Genomic DNA, 20,400 nt, shown 5'->3' with positions numbered 1-20,400 from the left:
ATTGGAAAATGAGAAAGATGCCCATCAAACAGGGAAGAGTTGAAAAAGTTTTGGAATATGAAGATAATGGAACATTACTGTTCTCTAAAAATGATGAAAAGGCTGGTTTTAGAAAGGCCTGGAAAAATTTAAAGGAATTAAACAAGTTAAACAAGAAGAAGCAGGAACACATTGTACATAATAACAGCAAGAATATGTGATGATTAACTATGAAAGATTTGATTCTTTGCAATGGTTCAGTGATCCAAAAAAAATCCCAATAAACTTTGGACAGAAAATGTCATCTGCAACCAGAAACTATGGAAATTGGATGCAAATCACATGTTATGTTCACTTTTTTTCTGTTCTTTTTTCTCTCCCATGATTTCTCCTCTTTGTTCTGATTTTTCTCTCCCAATATGATTCAAAGAGCAGTGTGTATTAAAAATAAGTACATTTTTAAAAATAGTAGTAAATACAATACATTATACATAGTTGCATGTTCTTTGGTTGGCTATTACCCTTAGTTCTCAAGAGTACCAAAATGGCATATTGTTTTAGAGTCGAGTTACATTGTCTCCAACTGCAGCTGTGCAAGGTATGAATGCTCTGCCACAGGTCAGACACAAACAGTCCCTATGAACACTTGGGCTGGCTTCTCTATCTTTGTACAACTTGTGTTTCCCCTGAGCTAATTCAATTCTGGTTTGCTTATAAGCACAGCACCTTCTCTGATGAGGGAATGCCATGCTGGGTGGTCCTGTGACAATATCTATTGTGCCATACAATTAGTTTTAAAGTTCTTAAAAGACACCTTGAGGATGTCCTTGTATTACATTTTATGACCACCTTGTGAGCACTTGCCCTGTGTGAGTTCTCCATAAAATAATCTTTTTGGCAAGTGTACATTTGTCATTTGAAAAACATAGTTGTGCTCTCTGCAGTAGAGTTTGGATGCTTGGCAGTTTAGTTTAACAAGGATCTCTGTGTCTGGTATTTAGTTTAACAAGGACCTTTTTGTCTGGAATTTCATACTGCCAGGTGATCTGGCAGAATCTTGACAGTAACTATCAAAGTTTACTGGATAGAACATTGAGGCCAGCACAACCACTCTGTAGGCATTCAGTTTGGTAGTCAGTCTAATAACTCTCCTCTCCCACACTTTCCTTCAGAACCTTGCAAACTGAGTTAACTTTGGCAATGAATGTGTCAATCTCATTGCCAATGTAGACATATCTGGAAAGCATACTGAAAAAATAAGGGAACTTATCCACAGCATTCAGAACTTCACTATTTGCTGTAATTGATGGTTCTACAGATGGATGATGTAGTATTGGCTTATGAACGACCTGTGTTTTCTTGGTGTTAAGACAAAATTAGTACAAGCAATGGAGAATTGATCTATACTTTATTGAATTTCAGCTTCAGAGGTTGCACTGAGTTCACAATCATCTTCAAACAAAAAGTCATGCACCAACATTTTCTCCAGTTTAGTTTTAACTTGCATACAGCCTTTTCAAGTTGAAGGATTTGCCATCAGTGCAGTCGCTGACTGATTCCATGTTTGTCCTCATTGAAGGTATTTGACAACATGGCTAAAAACATCATTCTTTATTATAATATTTTTTTATTTACCAGATATATGTATGGATAATTTTTAGCATTGACAGTTATGAAACCTTTTGTTCCAATTTTCCCCTCCTTCCCCTCACCCCCTCTCCCAGATGGCAGGTAGACCAATACATATTAAAGATGTTAAAGTATAAGTTAAATACAATATATGTATACATGTCCATACAGTTATTTTGCTGCACAAAAAGAATTGAACTTTGAAATAGTGTATAATTAACCTGTGAGGGAAATCAAAAATGCAGGTGGACAAAAATAGAGGGATGGTAATTCATTACTGCTCTATTGGAACTGATTTGTTTTATCTCATTGTTGAAGAGGGCCATGTCCATCAGAATTGATCATCATATAGTATTGTTGTTGAAGTATATAATGATCTTCTGGTCCTGCTCATTTCACTCATGCTCATATAAGTCTTTCCAGGCCTTTCTGAAGTCATCCTGTTGGTCATTTCTTACAGAACAGTAATATTCCATAATATTCATATACCACAATTTATTCAGCCATCCTCCAATTAAGGGGCATTCACTCAGTTTCCAGTTTCTGGCCACTACAAAGAGGGCTGCTACAAACATTTTTGCACATATGGGTCCCTTTTCCTTCTTTAAAATCTCTTTGGGATATAAACCCACTGGTGGGATCCACTAGTAACACTGGTGGATCAAAGGGTATACACAGTTTGAGAACTTTTTGAGCATAGTTCCAAATCACTCTCCAGAATGGATGGATGTATTCACAACTCCACCAACAATGTATCAGTGTCCCAGTTTTTCCACATCCCCTCAACATTCACTATCATATTTTTCCTGTCAACCTAGCCAATTTGACAGGAGAGTAGTGGTATTTCAGAGTTGTCTTATTTGTATTCCTCTAATTAATAATGACTTGGAGCATCTTTTCATATGGCTAGAAATAGTTTCAATTTCTTTGTCTGAGAATTGTCTGTTCATCTCCTTTGACCATTTATCAATTGGAAAGTGTCTTGATTTTGTATAAAGTAGTCAATTATCTATATATTTTGGAAATGAGGCCTTTATCGGAACCTTCAACTGTAAAAAAATGATTTCCCAGTTTATTGCTTCCCTTCTAATCTTGTCTGCATTAGTTTTTTTTTGTACAAAAACTTTACAATTTAATATAATCAAAATTTTCTATTTTGTGATCAATAATGATCTCTAGTTCCTCGATGGTCATAAATCCCCTCCGCCTCCACAGGTCTGAGAGGTAAACTATCCTATGTTCTTCTAATTTATTTATAATCTCATTCTTTATGCCTAAATCATGGACCCATTTTGACCTCATCTTGGTGTATGGTGTTCATTGTGGGCCAATGCCTAATTTCTGCCATACCCAATTTTCCCAGCAATTTTTGTCAAACATTAATTCTTATCCCAAAAGCTAAAGTCTTTGGGTTTGTCACACACTAGATTATTAAAGTTATTGACTATTTTGTCCTTTGAACTTAACCTATTCCATTCATGTAGTTTTTATTGCATGATGATCGGAAAAGAAAAATAAAAGTAAACTATAAGATTACACAAAGGAAAGATCTATGTCATTAAAGCAAAGAGGTAAGTAAGATTCTAAAATACTTCAAAATTATGCCTAACACTCCAGTCTTAAAATAGTTGTTTATCTAACAGCTTTTCCAAGAGCTTATTTCAATAATTGATTTTAAAATTACATTTAAAATCTTCTTTGTGCAGAGCACATATGAAATACATAAAGAATAAAAAGATTTATAGCACAGTACATTTCCCAAGGATTTTGCTGTCTAAGATTACTAATATGTCTAGGCATTCCTTGAGAGCAAATGTTTCATTTTGCTTCATCTTTGCACCTAATAGATTTCCCTACACATAGTAAGCAGCATTTAATGAATATAGTAAATATATGGAAACATACACATGTTTACATTCATATACATATATAAAGTATAATGTAAAATAAATATAATACAAGAGATCATATGTGGTATCAACTTTGTAGCAATTACCAAATAAGTAATATAAATTTTGAAGAGAAAAACTAATTCTAGATCATTTCATTAGATGAAAATCAAAATTGATTTGGTCTTTGAATTATTGATAGGATCTAAATAAGTGAAGGTGATTAGAGAAGACATTTCCATAAAAGATAACAGCATGAGAAAAAATATAGAAGGTGACAAATACACAGACTTGTGGGAAATTCTGAGTAGACTAGTGATACAAGAAGTAGAGAAACTACATGGGGCAATACTTAATTGAGAAATCCTCTGAACATGTTGCACAAATGTTTAATTCAATTCAACACCTAGGCACTGAAGATAGAAAAATGCATTTGACACTACTGACCTTGCTTTTAAAAGAGTTTAAAAGCTGAGTAAAGTCAAGGGAGAAAGAAAGATAGTGTCCAAATAACTATGACGTTCAGAGAAATGTAATGAGTTCAAAGGATGCATGTGATATGAGAAATTAAAGCTGGAATAATTCACTTTTTTCTTTATGGATTCTGAGCACCTGAGGGGCCTTGTATTGAGAGACTTCAACAAAAATAGTGATGAGGCAGCAGGGAAGAGTCCGTTTCATATAAGGAGAATGGCATAAACAAAGGCATGTAGAAGGAAAACAACAAAGTGAGACAGGCAGCAAAGGAATGGGAGAGGAAAAAAATCTCCTATTCTGTTTATTCTTCTCTTACTTTGTATAGCTCTGCTCACAGAAACAGTTTCTTTTTTACTTCTCCCTGGTTCAGGAATTCAATTGTAAATAATACAAATACTGCTGGACCTACTGAAAAGCTGAGAAAGTTGGAAAGACAGGTCCATATCTTGGTGCATTATGTTATAATTCAAACAATGAAGCTGCCAGGTAATAGTTGGGTAAGGGAAGCAAAAATCACCCTTTTCTTTGAAGCTAAACCAAAAAAGGTGTTTTCTTTTTTTGCTTTATTTTGTTTTTGTGCTTCTTGGGTTTTCTGTTCTGTGTTAGAATACAAAAATATTTCTACTAATTATTTCTATTAATTATCAATGTGGTAGTCAATGACCTTAATTTGCAGAACTCCATCTAAACATCCAAATCATTAAACATTTATATCCTTCTACTTCATCTTCTCTTTGATTCAGTTCACCATCAGTAATTTGCTTGAGAGAGTTGTGCCTTGTTACAGTAGTAAATGGTGGTAAGCAGTGTTTGTGCACAATCAGAACACCTTCTACAAACATCTTTACTCCAAGTTTATTAAATTCCTCATTCACCAATTGAAATTGAACTACAACTGAGCTTTTTCATAAGGAGTCTTTTTTTTTTTTTGTAACAAATGCTTAATTTGTAAGAGAGTACAGGTTGACCTTGTGCTCCAGGGTGAGAACCTTGATCTGCTGGATATGTCTGTTCCCAAACTGCTCACAGCCTAGAGCCAGCCTATTTGTTAAAACCTGGGCAATGCAGGTGAGCATGCTAATAGAGAAGGCAGAAGCTGAAGAATTGGTCCTCTGGAAAAAAAAAAGGGGGGGGGGTTAAAATGCCACTTCTGCAAAAACTATTGTCATCAACATGTATACTCAAGATCTAGTTTTATTTTTTTAAAAAACAACTGAAGCTATAATTCTCCCCCCCCCAGGTTGGGGTTAAGTGACTTGCCCAGGGTCACATAGCTAGAAAGTGTTAAGTGTCTGAGACCAGATTTGAACTCGAATCTCCTGAATTCGGGGCTGATGCTCTATCCACTGCGCCATTTAGCGGCCCCAAAACTATAATTTATTAACACAAGGAGCTGCAGTAAGGAATTCCCCCTATTAACGTATATATATATATATATATATATATATATATATATATATATATATATATACACATATATTTATATATGTATATATATATATATTTATAGGTAACTGTTATGTACCTCATGTAGTTATTGAGAATTGTTTGGGGCACTTAGTAACTGATTTAGAGTCAAGCATGTAGTATGCATCAAAGACAAAGACATAAATAAATAAGCCTATTTATCATCATAATGACCATCATCATTTTTATTAATTTAATTTAATTTTTTAGTTTATTTTTTCAATTTTTTAGTTCAAACTGACTTTTAATTTAATCATCCAAAAAAAAAGTCCATCCTGTTTGAAATAACTTATTTAGAAATTCATATAATACTCACCCTCAGGCTGTACTGACCAGAGAGAGCCATTCCTGAAAGACATAAACACAATGTCTAATAAATTGATGCAGTGGATCAAGCATGATAGCTTCTAACCACACTTTTAAATCATTTCTCCAGTGATTGATACTTTTGTTAGAATCCTAAAAACTGCCTCACCTGAACCACAAGTTCTTGATGTCCTTCCAGCAATAGATATTTCTCCCTACAGGGTCCCTATAGGGAGACCTGTTTGCTTTCCCTACATCATTTAAATACTTGTAGTTTATTGCTGGTGTAAATAGGTTTATAACCTTTCAGTTTGAGGAACAGACATCTGCTCATTCTGTGCTTAACATCTGGTTATTCCAACAAAGCATATAATTATATTTAATGGATGAGAAGTATTCAATGGATTGTAGCCAATTATCAGAATAAGACAGTTAAACATAAAGACCATTTGCAGGGAATAGCCTGAAAAACTTTCAAGGAACAGAAGGTGAGTTCTCTTTTCTGGGTTCATTGTTTGAGTGTTAACCAACATTCCAGGTATGGTCATCATTTACAGTTGTCATTGTCCATAACACTAGGTGTCTCCCTATAATGAGTTTCAAGATAAATGGTCCCTGTACATAACATTTTCAGAATTTAGAACTCATTCTCCCCTAAATGCTTCTAAAACATATAATACAAATTACCTATAGGATAAATTCCAAACTCTTTTACTTATCCTTCAAGGCTCTTTACAGTTGGATTCCACTTCTAGATGCTTAATTTTCTCTTTATTCTCAAGAATCTTCATTTCTAGTAAGACTGTTACACTCATTGTTCTCAGACAACACAATATTCATTCCTGACCTCACACTTTAATTCAACCATTTCATTCCAAACAGGTGTTTATTCTGATTTCCTCTTTTGGAGTCATAAGGTCATTTTTGGAATGCTAATTCTGTTCCTTACTACGTATGTAATCTTTATAAAGTTAATTAAACTCTCTGAATACCAATATAATGAGGGAGTTCAACTAGATAAACTCTAAAGTTCCGTTAAGCTTTAAATCTATAGGCTTCTCTTCTCCTTTCCAACTACCTCATTTCAATCTCCAAAGTTTCACATAATCCATGAAACTGTCCTTGACCACTCCAAATGTCCATAATCTCTCCCTTTCTCCTTTTGTATCATAATGTACTGCCCTTATATTACTATTTGTCAAAGATTTTTATTTAGCCATTAAGAATATATTTCTCATGTCTCATAAATTATAAAATTGGTGATGGTAGATACTATGTCTTTTTTTTTTTTTTTTGGTAGCCATCACAATGCTCAAAACATACACACATATACATATATACAATAAACATATATGTGTGAGCGTATGTATTTAACTAAATTTCTGATTTCATCCATATCAGTGTTGGGAATTTTAGATACTCATGAAAAAGTCTACTCTCTCGATTAAATTGAATTTATATCATTTTCTTTCTTTTTTTCTGGTAAAAACTTTTAAAAAAACATACTTCAACATATAATATCTTTCTAGACTAATTCTCCAACTTATACTCCTGCTTGCAGGTTCCTAGAGAGTGGCTAGCACTTTGCATATAACATCTTCTAAAACTTTAGTTAATAAGCCCCCATGTTTCCTTCTCTTTTTTGTTTTAACTTTACTTATTTTTAATACACATTGTTTTATGAATCATGTTGTGAGAGAAAAATAGAGTAAAAGAAAAAAATGGGAAAGATTTAAAAAAGAATGAATATAGCATATGTTGATTTACATTCAGTCTCCTTAGATCTTTTTCTGGATGCAGATGACATTTTCTGTCCAGAGTCTATTGAGATTGGTTTAGATCACTGAACAGCGAGAAGAACCAAGCCTTTCATAGATGATCATTGTGCATTCTTGCTATTAGTGTGTACAATGTATTACTGATTCTGCTTGTTTTACTCAGCATCAATTCATGGAAATCTTTCCAGGGCTTTTTATAATCACCTTGTTTATCACTTTTTATAGTACAATAATATTCCATTAACTTCATACACCACAGATGGTTCAACCATTCCCCAATTGATGAACATTTACTCATTTTCCAATTCTTTGCTAACACAAAAAGAGCTGCTACAAACATTTTTGCACTTGTGGGTCTTTTTCCCTCCTTTAAGATCTCTTTGGGATACAAACCCAATAATGGCACTACTAAGTCCAAAGGAATGCAGTTTTTATAGCCCTTTGGGCATAGTTCCAAATTGCTCTCCAGAATGATTGGATCATTTCACAATTCCATCAACAATGTATTAGTGTTCCAGTTTTCCCACATGCCCTCCAACATTTGTCATTATCTTTTCTTGTGATCTTAGCCAATCTGAGTGATATAAGATAGTACCTCAGAGTTGTCTTTGCAATTTATAACATTTTTGGGGGCAGCTAGGTGGCGCAGTGGATAGAGCACCAGCCTTGAATTCAGGAGGACCCAAGTTCAAATCTGGTCTCAGACACTTAACACTTCCTAGCTGTGTGACCCTGGGCAAGTCACTTAACCCCAGCCTCAAAAATAAATAAATAAATCCAATTTATAACATTTTTTGATTGAATGGGATAAACTGAGTGAAGACCTCTCATAAGAATGTGGTCTTGACCTATGCCTTAATTCTGACTTGAGATTTTGCAATAACAAGTTGAGTTATCGATAAAAGTTTCAGGTGTTTGATTATCTTAGATAAACAAACATTTCCCTCCTGTCTCTACACACACACATCTTTTCATTAGCATTTAAAAACCTAATATATGTTCTAGAGTGGATATTTAATCTCTGGGTAAATTAGAATCAGCCAACCAATGGAAGCAAAGGTCAGAATGGGCAGTGGAGGCATCTGAGTTAGGGTTTATATAATCCTGTGTTTGCAACTTGTGTTTTGCATTGCTATACTAATAACTTGTCTGCTTGGAGTCGACCTTTTTCAGGGGATAGTAATAATTTTTGTTTGTTTGTTTTTTACCTTAAGAGTCTTTGATTTTAATTTGGGTAAGGGCGCTGTCCCAAACATGATGTGGAGCTTATTGGCTTTTAAAAAAAAGTTACTTGGAGACACAGAGAGGTTAAGTCACTTGCCCAATCAGCATCACATAGCCAGAATAAATCAAAGCCAGAGTTTGAACTATATCTCTCTAACTGTGAGGACAATTCTTTATCCTCCATGCCACAGTAAATCCCTGCAAGATTAGGGAGAAGGGGAAAAATGGATGTCAGGATTGTTGGAGAACCACAATGTCAGAACCACACATAATTGGAAAAGAAATTAGAGCTTAAAGAATGTCTAGTATAATTTTCTACTTGTGTGGAACAGTAAACCTTACTCAAATTAAATCAGAGCCTATCAAGGTAAATGATTTATTACAATCTCATGAGAAAGGGTGACTCCCAACAGACAAGATGTGATCAGTTGAGGAATACAAAGTGCAAACTTCAAAACACAAGATTATGAATAAGCCCTCCTCCCCCCTTCCTGCCCTTCTCCCATTGACTGGTAGTCTGCACATACATTCTAATCTATAGAGGCAAAGAACACATATTCTTTACCACATTAGGAATTTAATGCTAATGAAAAGGCTGAGGGGGGATGGAAAGGAGGGAAATAAATTTAAGTTTATTTAAAATAATTGCATACAGCTTTGGGCTAAATAATAACTTGTTATTGCAAAATCTCAGGTCATAATTAGGGTAAAAGATCACATTCTTATGAAAGGTCTTCACTCAGTTTATCCCATTCATACTCAAAGTAGGAATTCTCTCTATTGTATCCTTGAACAAAGGATGCAGCATGATGCATTGGCCATAGCAGTGGAGTCAAAAGTTCTGGACTATTTACTTGGCCAAGTCTTTTCAGTTCAGAAAGTGAATTTTTTCATCTGAAAAAATGTAAAAGTTGAGTTACTTTGCCTCTATGTTGCCTTCCAATTGTAAATTCTCTGATTTTCCTCTGGGGCATCTCTAGTGACAAAATTTTCCATCACCTAAGTCAGCTCTTTCCATTTTAGGGCAGCATTAGTTTTCAAAAAATTCATCTTTATAGTGGGCTGATATGTATCTATCTTAAACTGGTCTTAATTCTAACTTCTAAATAACTTGAAATATGCTATTCTATCATCTTGATGAGAGTCAGAAAGACCTCAAGTTTTGACTTATACATACTGACTCTGTAACCCTAGGCAAGAGGCTTAATCACCAAGTTCCCTCAAGCAACTTTCTAAAACTATAAAAGCAGAAAAGCTTCCAATCTTCTGGGGAAAAGGGAATTCCTTACTAAGAATTTCCTATACCCATGAAATCATAAATAAATAATGTGGGGAAAATTCTATACTATTATATTACTGATGAAGCTGTAAATTAATTTAACCTTCCTAGAGAATAATTAGGAATAAAAAATATTTTTCTTTTCTGTTATGGTATTCTAAGGGAAAGGACATTTATAAGCTTTCAGGTAAGTGATTATTACACAATTTACCAGATTCTTATTCAGTGAATGACTGAATTTAAATAGATAACTTTCTACAGTTTTCTCTCTGACCTACAATGAGAATGTAGTTCAATTCAACAACCCCCATAAATAAGTGGAAATTCTGATAACCTTTCCACTCTCCTCTAGATGTAGATAGAATAAAGTCTCTGGCTATTAACTTCCACAAGTAGAAACCATAGGGAGAAAAGGTAAACTTGAATGTGAGGCCAAAGGGATGAAGTCCACTGCTACTGAAGGCACAATTATACTCTCCCTCAGCCTTTTTCAATCTGCCATCCAATAAATGCTCATGTGCAGTGCCTATAATTGTTCTAGCTCACTGGAATAATGGGATGGTCTCAGATAATCATCAGCAACAAGAAAATGTCTCTTCATACCCAATGGCAGTTTCCCCCTAGGCCATTACTGCCTAAAGTTGATGGTAACCCTGAACTTGTCAGTACTTCTCTTTTTCTGATTCTTTGTTGAGTGGGGAGTTGTATAAAAACATTCCACTCTGTTTACTTCTTTTACATACTAATAATGTCTTTTGCCTCTTGCGTTGCTTACCTCAACTAATTCCACTGATTTATGGAATAATACTGGATTATAAATCATTCTTGTTGCTGTTGTTCAATCATTTTTCAGTCATGTCTGGCTCTTTATGATTCCACTCAGAATTTTCTTTACCAACATACTAGAACAGTTTGATATTTCCTTCTCCAAATCATTTTACAGATGAAGAAACTGAAGCAAACAGGGTTAAATGATTGGCCGAGGATCTAGGAAGTGTCTGAAGCCAAATTTGAAATTGAGAAAATGAATTTTCCTTACTTCAGATCCAACATTTTATCTACTGTTGTCACTAGATACCCTCACATTTAACAACTTACTTTTATATATAACTTTTAATTTTTGTACAACTTTTTACATCTATTGTCTATTTTGAGTCTTAAAGCTCTGGGAGGTATTATGAATATGATTATCTTCATTTTACAAAAGAAAGAACTAATGCTTAAAGAAGTTAAATAAAGTTATTTAACTTACCAAAAATCACAGGAAGAATAAAAGAAGTCTTCAAATCTAAAATTCTATCTGCTATACTACACTGCCTACTTAAGTAAAGTATACTGTGACTGTCAATCTTTAATCAACATATATTCTCAATGGAATGTTCTAATTTAACAGTTAAGTAGTCCTGTCAAAAAATAAAATGAGGTTAGCTTGTCATAATTTGTTCTTAGTTAACCTTTATGATCATATTTTTTCTTTTTTAATTTCTTACAAATGATCTATTTAATAATCAAAGAATATTGCAAAGTATTGACATAGGCTAATTTTGGGAATCAATACTACCCCCTTAATGGTGAACCAACACAATCCAATAATTTTTTTAATTTTAATTTTTATTTTCAATTCTGCATTCTCTTCCTCTGCCCCATTCTCTACCAAATGAGAAAGTAAGGAATGCAATACTTATTGTACATAAAGTTATGAAAAGATATTTCCCCATTATCCATGTTCCAAAAACACATGTAAAATAAATATAGGAAAATATGCTTCAATTTGCTCTCTATCAGTTCTCTATTTAGCAATGCATAGTATTTTATATCATGAGTCCTATTGAATATATCATGGTATGCATCAATTATTGTCTTTCACAAGTGATTATATTCACAATATTGCTATTACTGAGTGAATTGTTTTGTTTTGTTTTGTTTTATTTTTTGTTTTGTTTTTACTTTTCATTAATTCACATCTGCCCAGGTTTTTTCTAAAACATCCTTTCATCATTTCTTACAGCACAATAGCATTTCATCACATATGCCATAAATTCCTCAATCATTACTCAGTTGATGGGTTACCCTTTAGTTTTTAATTCTTTGCCATCACAAAAAGAGCTTCCACAAATATTTTTATAAGTGTCCTTTCCCTTTCTCTTTTATTTCCTTGGAATATAGATCTGGTAATAGTGTTTCTGAATCAAAGTGTATGCAAAATTGTATAGTCTTTTGAGCAGAATTCAAAATTATTCTCCAGAATGGTTAAATTAGTTCACAGCTCCACCAATAATATATAAATATACCTACAATAACTATACCTATTTTCCCACATAAATACTAGAGTTTATCATTTTCAGTTTTTTAATGTTAGCCAATGGGTGAATGTGAGATAATACCTTAGAGCTGTTTTAATTTGCATTTCCCTAGTTATTAATGATTTAGATCATCTTTATATGGCATCTGATAGCTTTGATTTCTTTCTCTAAAAACTACTTGTTCACATCCTTTGAGACCATGTATTAATTTGAAATGAGTATGTTTTCAAAAAAATTGGCTCAGTTTTCTAGATGTTTCAGAAATGTAACTTTTGTCAAAGAAACTTGCAACAAAATTTTTCTTCTGGTTTTCTATTTTTCTTCTAATTTTGGCTGTATTGGTTTTTTTCCAATAGATATTAATTAAATATCCATAATCCACAATACAGGTATTGTGTTACAGATGAGGAACAAAAAAAAATTGAAAGGCTTCCATTTTACTGAGATAAATGTATCTGGAACATACACAAAGTAGCAGAAGCTAGAGATTCTTTGCTGGCTATTTCTGTGAAGAATCTAGGCTCACTCCCATAGTTTTCTTCACTATAGTCTTTCTCTCCCCTAGCACAACACACAGAATATTGCAACTTGCATTATAATCTAACAAAACAGCAAAATGTAACAAAACAACAAAATAACAAAATACAACTCACCCGAAGGAATAGAAAACAATGAAATTCCAATATTTCTGTTGGTACAAGAATTTTCCAAGAGCCATGATCCTGTCAACTTACTAAACTATAAATATACAACTTCCTTCTCTGGCTTGCTAACACCAAGTTTACTGATTTCTAGTTTTTTGACTCTAGCTCATCCCTTGGTCTTGAAAATCAGGATATTTACTTGTTTCCAGTCTTCTGATAGTTCTGTTATTCTCCATGATTTTTAGAAAATTATTATCTTGGAAAACAATTTAGGAATCAAGAGATCTGAACCAAGTACCATAGTTCTTACTAGCTATATGACTTTAAGTTAAGTCACTAAACTATCAAAGTTCTTATATTAGGGAATAGAAAATGATGAAAGAAAGGAAAGAAAACCCTGCTTAAGTTAGATGGGATGGTTATTATAAAGGATGAGGAAAAAACAAACCTGCTCAACTATTGTTTCCATCTTCTTTCTGCTAAAAGGGGCAAAGGATTATAGTGGGATAAGAGCTAGGCTTAGAAAGCTGGGTTTTTTGTTTATTTAGTGACACATACTTACACCATAATCCTGGGCAAGTAACTTAACAAGAATTCTCTCCCCCCCCCCCCCATCATCTTTGACTTCTGCCTTCCTCTGAAATTTTAGCTTAAATCCCTTCTATAATAAGCCATTTCTAGATTATTTATAATTTATTAAAACTATATATTATATAAATAGATATTAAATGTTAATATATTTATATATTCATTATAATTAATGTATTATATATTAAAATATTTTGATATATTTTGTTTGTACATAGATATTTACAAATCTTTTCTTCAATTAGACTGTGACTTCCTTGAGATTAGGAATTTCTGTTTTAAGGGAATGACATTATTTCCTGTCTGTTTAGCACAAAGTTTGGTACATAATTAGGCACTTAATAAATGCTTGATGACTTTACTTAATGACTTCACTTAGCAATATTCTAGAGTACAGAGCAGCAGTATCAAACTCAAATAGAAATAAGGGTCAAACCATACATAAGAACACTGTGGGCCACATATTGTGTGTGTATGTATGTATGTATGTATGTATGTATATGTGTATCTGTATAGATGCAGAGTTTAATGTATGTGTATATATGTGTACATATTAATAATATATCAATGCATTGAAATCAGATAGGGACTACATTTTAATATAGTTTGGGATATACTTGGGAGCATTGTCAGATCATAACTCATGTGGTTGATACGTCTCTCCTTACAACCTCCCTAAAACCAATAAGTTGCAGAGAAAGTACCTATATAAATTATTGGAAGAAGTTTCCATCTATGGGTATTCATTACAGCAATAAAACCACAAATTCAATCCCTATCCCTATTTCTCTATTTAGAAGAATGAGTTTTGTGCAAAAAATGACCAAACAAAAATGACTAATAGTAAACTCGAACCAAAAATAAGTAAGATAATACAGAATACCTAGTTACTAGACCCATATGAATTGTATTCTGGTATATTGAAGGAACTGCCTACTGTGAGTGCAAAAGCTATGGTCAATAATCACCAAAAGGTCCAGAGCAATAAGAAAAAATGTTACTGTGAAACTGGGGATGGGCAAATACTGTCTGTATTATTTTTAAAGAGTTAGAATCAACAAACTTTTGCCATTGAGTTTGATTTTAATTCTTAGTGAAATTTCAGAATTTATTATTAAAGCCATGCTTATGAATATATAGAAAAATAAGGAGTCACAAAGGGCTAACACAGATTTATCAAAAGCAATTTAAGCCAAACAAATCTTATTTATTCTTTTGACAGGATCATTGGAATAGTACATCAGGAAAATGAAGTGCATAGAATTTAACTAGATTTTAGTGAAAAATACAATAAAGTGTCTTATGCTGTTCTTGTGGACAAAGTAGAGAAATATGGGCTAAGTGGTTATACAAGAAAATAATCAAAACCAATTTATAGTTTTTTCTTTGTTCATTGGAAACTTGATATCTAGTGGTTTTCCCCAAAAACCTGGGTTCTTTAACATTTTTTCATTGACTGATAAAAACATAGATGGAATGATTATGAGTGATAGCAAATACACTGCACGACAAAGTCAAAATTTTAAAAGATTTTGACAAGCTAGAATATGGTTGAATTTACATGAAAAAAATTGTAAGTATACCTATAAAGTCTTACTTAAAGTTCAAAAAATCATCTACAAAAGCACAAGATGGAGCACACATGACTAAATAGAAGTTGGAAGATGGGTCATAGTTGATATGACAATCTAGAAACCTTCTTTTCTGAATTTCCCCTTTATTATCAATTACAACATGATATTCCTACTTCCTCAAACTTACAACTCAGATATCATCCTAGATTCAGCAGTTCCTCCCTTTAGATCCAATCTGTTGCCTAGCCCTGTCAATTTTACCTCATAATATCTCATATAAACCCCCTTTCTCTCGTTTGACATTGCATCTATGATGATACAAGTATTCATTGCCTCCTACCTGGACTATTGTAATAGCATGCTGGTTGTTCTAATGCATCCTCCAAACAGCTATCAAAATTAATCTTTCTAAAGCATAAATCTGATTGTGCCCCCCTTCAATAAATTCTAATGACTACCCATTTTGTCAAATATAAAATGCTTTATTTAGAATTCAAAATCTTCCACAATTTTCCCTTTACTACCCACCTTTCCAGCCTTCTTACACCATATACACCTCTCTGTTACCCATGCTCTTTGATTCCATATTAAACTCCTTGCTATTTCTCCCACAAGTTCCTCCATCTCCAGATTCTAGGCATTTTCACTTGGCTGTTCTTCATGCCTGCAATACTATCCTTCTTCATTTCAACTTCCTGTATCTTTTGGTTTCCTTTAAGTCCCAGTTAAAATCTCATCTTCTACAAGAAGTTTTTCCCTCTGCCCATTGATACTAGTATCTTCTTTCTATTGATTATTTCCAATTTATTCTCTATGTATTTGTTATGCAAATAGTTCTCTTTTACATCACAACTTTTCTTCTCATAGTTTTGATACATTGCAAGTTGCCACACAAAACTAAATGGGAATTTTGGAGGAGTTTTACAGAAGCCACAGGTGACCTGTGAAAATCAGCAGATGACACAGAAAATTTAGAAATTAAAAAATAAATAAAATATATGTTTAATATTATGTAGTATCAACCCAGACTGTACAATTTGGTACTGTAAACACCCCATAGAACAAAAAGAAAAAATTTAGACTTCTTCTTTGGTACAAAGAGGTCAAAACATTGAATTTTCCAGATCTCACAGATGCCATATTCTTAATCCCCATGATGTAGAAGGAATAATTGTAGTTGCTTTTACATTATCACTTCCATTCAATAATGAGACCCTTGACAGATATTATTTTTTCCTTCTTTGTATCCCCAGCATGGAGGACATGTCAGAGCCTGACATACATAAATGTTATTTGACTTGACTTTATATACATGTAGCACAATTTTAGTGTGAATAAGAAAAGGAAGATGTGAAGAATTAGGGAGATAACAATCCATGAAATTCTTCCTTAGGCAGATCATTTTTTGAGTACTATGTTTAGTTTTGGCCATCACATTTTATAGATACTGAATAGTTGGCAGGTATCCAGAGGAGGATGTCTGAGTAAAGAAAAAAACAAACATTCATATTCATGGCTTGATCATATGAATAGTTAAAGAAAACAAGATTTATTTCAACTGGAGAAGGCTCAGAAAGGACAGGACAATTGTCTTCAAGTAAAGGTTAGTGTTGGTATTTCTACTGTTGTTTGTCTGATGTTTTTTTAAATAATACATGACATCAGGGAGGGGATGCCATGACATGCAAGTGAATTGGATTTAAGTGAGGGAGGGATGTGCAAAGTCACTAGGCTCACTTTCTCCTACTTAGCCAGTTCATGCAATGGCCAGATATAGATAGATGAATAGAGATGGCCCTGGAGGCAATGGGAGATCTTGGGCTTTCAATGCTGAAGTCTAATATAAATTTAATATTTCTTCTACCACCTCTCTCCATGAGCATGGAAGAGATGATGAACTGCAACAATATTTCCAAAAAGCACCTATAATGTGAAAGGAGGGGAAAGAAGAGAAAAAAAATAAGCATTTATTTGGAAGCTGTGCTAAGAAATTTACAAATATTATGTTATTTCATTCTCATAACAACCCTGAGTGCTAGTATTATGCTTATTTTACAGTTGAGGAAATTGAAGCAGAAAAAGGTTAAATGACTTGTGGAGGGTCACACAGCTAGTGTATGAGATGGTATTTGGACTCAGATATTATTGACTCTAGACTCAATGATCTACCCACCATATCATCTACTTGCCTCTAGCTTTAATGTGGCAAGAGTTAAAACTCTCTCTAAAATATGTTGCTTTATTTAGGAAAAATCAAAAATAAAAGCACAATTGGAATAAGATAACAAGCTTGCTATGTTATATTCTATCTTGCAGTTTCACTGTAACCTTGTCCTGCAAATTAATAGCCATTGGGCCCTTTTTGAATCAAATTATTCATTCCGTGACAATACCAATAGATAAATTGGGTCTCAATATTCCTATTGCTTCTGAAGCAGCCCCTGAGCTATTGCCAATATTCATGATTATAGGATTAACACAGAAGAAACAAACTGTATCAGAATACTGGAAAAAAACTAATGAAGAGAGCAACCAAATGAAGGCTAAAAATGCAAATGATTCTTTTTTTTTTCATTTTTTGCTCTTTATATTAAAATTGTAGTTATTGTAAAGTTCAAATCATATGGGTTGTAGTGACAAAATTTCATAACTTCTTCATGATTAAAAGATAAGTGGGTTAAATATCTAATTTTAATAATTTATTTTCACATGATGCCCTAACTGTCAGCTCATGAATTTTTAAAAAATTTTTTAACCCCCCTGAGGCTGGGGTTAAGTGACTTGCCCAGGGTCACATAGCTAGGAAGTGTTAAGTGTCTGAGTCCAGATTTGAACTCGGGTCCTCCTGAATTCAAGGCTGGTGCTCTATCCACTGAGCCACCTAGCTGCCCCACGTGATTTTTTTTTTAATTAAAGGTTTTTATATTCAAAACATATGCCTGGATAGTTTTTCAACACTGATCCTTGAAAAACCTTGTGTTCCAATTTTTCCCCTCTTCCCTCCACCCTCTCTCCTAGATGGCAAGTAATCCAATATATGTTAAACATGGTAAAAATATGTTAAATCCAATATATGCATATATATTAATGCAATTATCTTGCTTCACAGGAAAAATCATATCAAAAAGGAAAAAATGAGAAAAAATGAAATGCAAGCACAATAACAACAAAAAGAGTGAAAATTCTATGTGGTGATCCATACTCAGTTTCCACAGTCCTCTCTTTGTGTGTAGATGGCTCAAGATCATGGAACTAGCCTGAATCATCTCATTGTTGAAGAGAGCCATGTCCATCAGAATTGATAATTGTATAGTTTTCTTGTTGCCATATCCAATGATCTCCTGGTTCTGCTCATTTCACTCAGCATCAATTCATGTAAATATCTCCAGCCTCTCTGAAATCATCTTGCTGATAACTTCTTAGAGAACAAAAATATTCCATAGCATTCATATACCATAATTTATTCAACCATACCCCAATGGAAGGGTATCCATTCAGTTTCCAATTTCTTGCTACTACAAAAGGGGCTGCCACAAACATTTTTACACATGGGAGTCCCTTTCCCTTCTTTAAGATCTCTTTGGTATATAAGCCCAATAGAAACACTGCTCGATCAAAGGGCGTGCTTTAAAAATTCAGATACTTCTGCAGAGTTTCTCACCTGAATCTGAGACTCCTATAATGTATATTACAAATAAAGGTTCTACTTTCATGGGAATTCCAGGGTTTTAGATGGAAAGGAGACAGAGAGAAGGATGTTCTTGCAAACAAACACATTTACTAATCTGTGCTCCCCAAACTCATCAATAGGGCTTCAACCAAATTATGAAGTGGGTGAAATTGAGCTTTACTTCTCTAAGATTTTCTCTCTCTGTGCCCTACTAATTTTGTGCTATTTTCTCTGCAAAAAGCTTTTTTCTCAGATAACTATCTTAGAGAAATACATATCAATTCCCTCATATTAAGTTATTAAAACTGACAATAACCTACTAACTTTCTCTATCCAGGAGTATTTGCATTTATGGCTAAAATTTAAGCAATAGTTTCAAGAATGGTATTCTAGACATTTGTAATAGGATCTATAAGAGGTATTTGAAGATGTAAGACTTTTCAGCACTACACAAGCAATGCCATACAGGCAGTCATCAAATTATTTTTAATTAATAATCACTTATTAAGTACCTACTAAGTTAGATACACCATATTAACTTTTAAAAACTTATTTATTTATTTAAAACAAATGCAAAATAAGAAAAAAACAAAATAGAAAAAACAAAACAAAACAAAGCATTGTCAGGTGGCCAGCAGAATATCAGTGAGGATTCCAAATATGTGACAATAATTTTCCATTTCAGGAAAGTATGTATAATAATTTTTCAAAATTGTATTCATAAATGCCCATATTTGCTTCCTTGTAGGTTTTCTTTTTATCTGCTGCATATTTTTCACTTTATTCATTTTTCCCCTTTCTTCCCCCCTCATCTTTCTCAAGTATGCTACAATTAACCCCAGATATATTTATTTACACACACATATATATACACAGATATTTGTACACACATACATATATCCATTAATATGGGTGATTTATAATATAGATTTGTCTCTTAATTGTGTATTTTTTAACTTTGACTTTGAGATTAACTATTACTACCCCTACTTTTTTCACAATAAAATTTACTACTGATTGTTATTATTGTGTTTGTATCTCTTATTTGCTATCCCTGCTAATTCTTTGGTTTATTTCTATCTATTAACTTTCTTTGCTATTACTTAACCTCTCCACTGCTCCCTCACTATGCAACGCTTACTTATTTTCTCCCCCATCTTTTATTTACCTCTTTATTTCACTCCTCTTAGTCTACATGTCCTTCTCTTACCCATCTTATCCTATTTTCCCCTCATATATATATATATATATATATATATATATATATATATAGAGAGAGAGAGAGAGAGAGAGAGAGAGAGAGATGTAGATAGATATAATATGTATATGTATTGTATATATTATTGTAATATATATATATATATATATATATATATATATATATATATATATATATACATATATATATATATATAACTCCCTATTTAATCCATTCCTGATGTGTATAGATTTTCAGAATCCCTCTTGCTCTCACATCTCATTTGTATAGCATAATTATTCGTTTTACCATTTTCAAGACACTTTTGCTTTTTAGAATTACATCATACTCAGTTCTGCCCCAATCTTTCTTTTGTACTATCCAATTACTAATGT

At 33.1% G+C, this 20,400-nt stretch overlaps 1 long non-coding RNA gene across 1 annotated transcript in view; it reads right to left on the bottom strand.

Annotated features, from left to right (window-relative positions):
* Positions 1-4,963: 4,963 nt before the first annotated feature.
* LOC141559557 (uncharacterized) overlaps positions 4,964-20,400 on the bottom strand; it is a 31,427-nt gene continuing 15,990 nt past the window's right edge. The window contains exons 3-4 of the long non-coding RNA XR_012487485.1: positions 5,758-5,789; positions 4,964-5,086 (exon numbers count right to left, since the gene is read on the bottom strand). This is a non-coding gene — a long non-coding RNA (uncharacterized LOC141559557). The remainder of the gene's footprint in view (positions 5,087-5,757; positions 5,790-20,400) is intronic.

Source organism: Sminthopsis crassicaudata, chromosome 3 (genome assembly GCF_048593235.1).
Source record: "Sminthopsis crassicaudata isolate SCR6 chromosome 3, ASM4859323v1, whole genome shotgun sequence".
Classification (NCBI taxonomy): Eukaryota; Metazoa; Chordata; class Mammalia; order Dasyuromorphia; family Dasyuridae; genus Sminthopsis; species Sminthopsis crassicaudata.
Note: the sequence above shows the minus strand (reverse complement) of the source record. Positions and strands in the feature narration are given on the sequence as shown.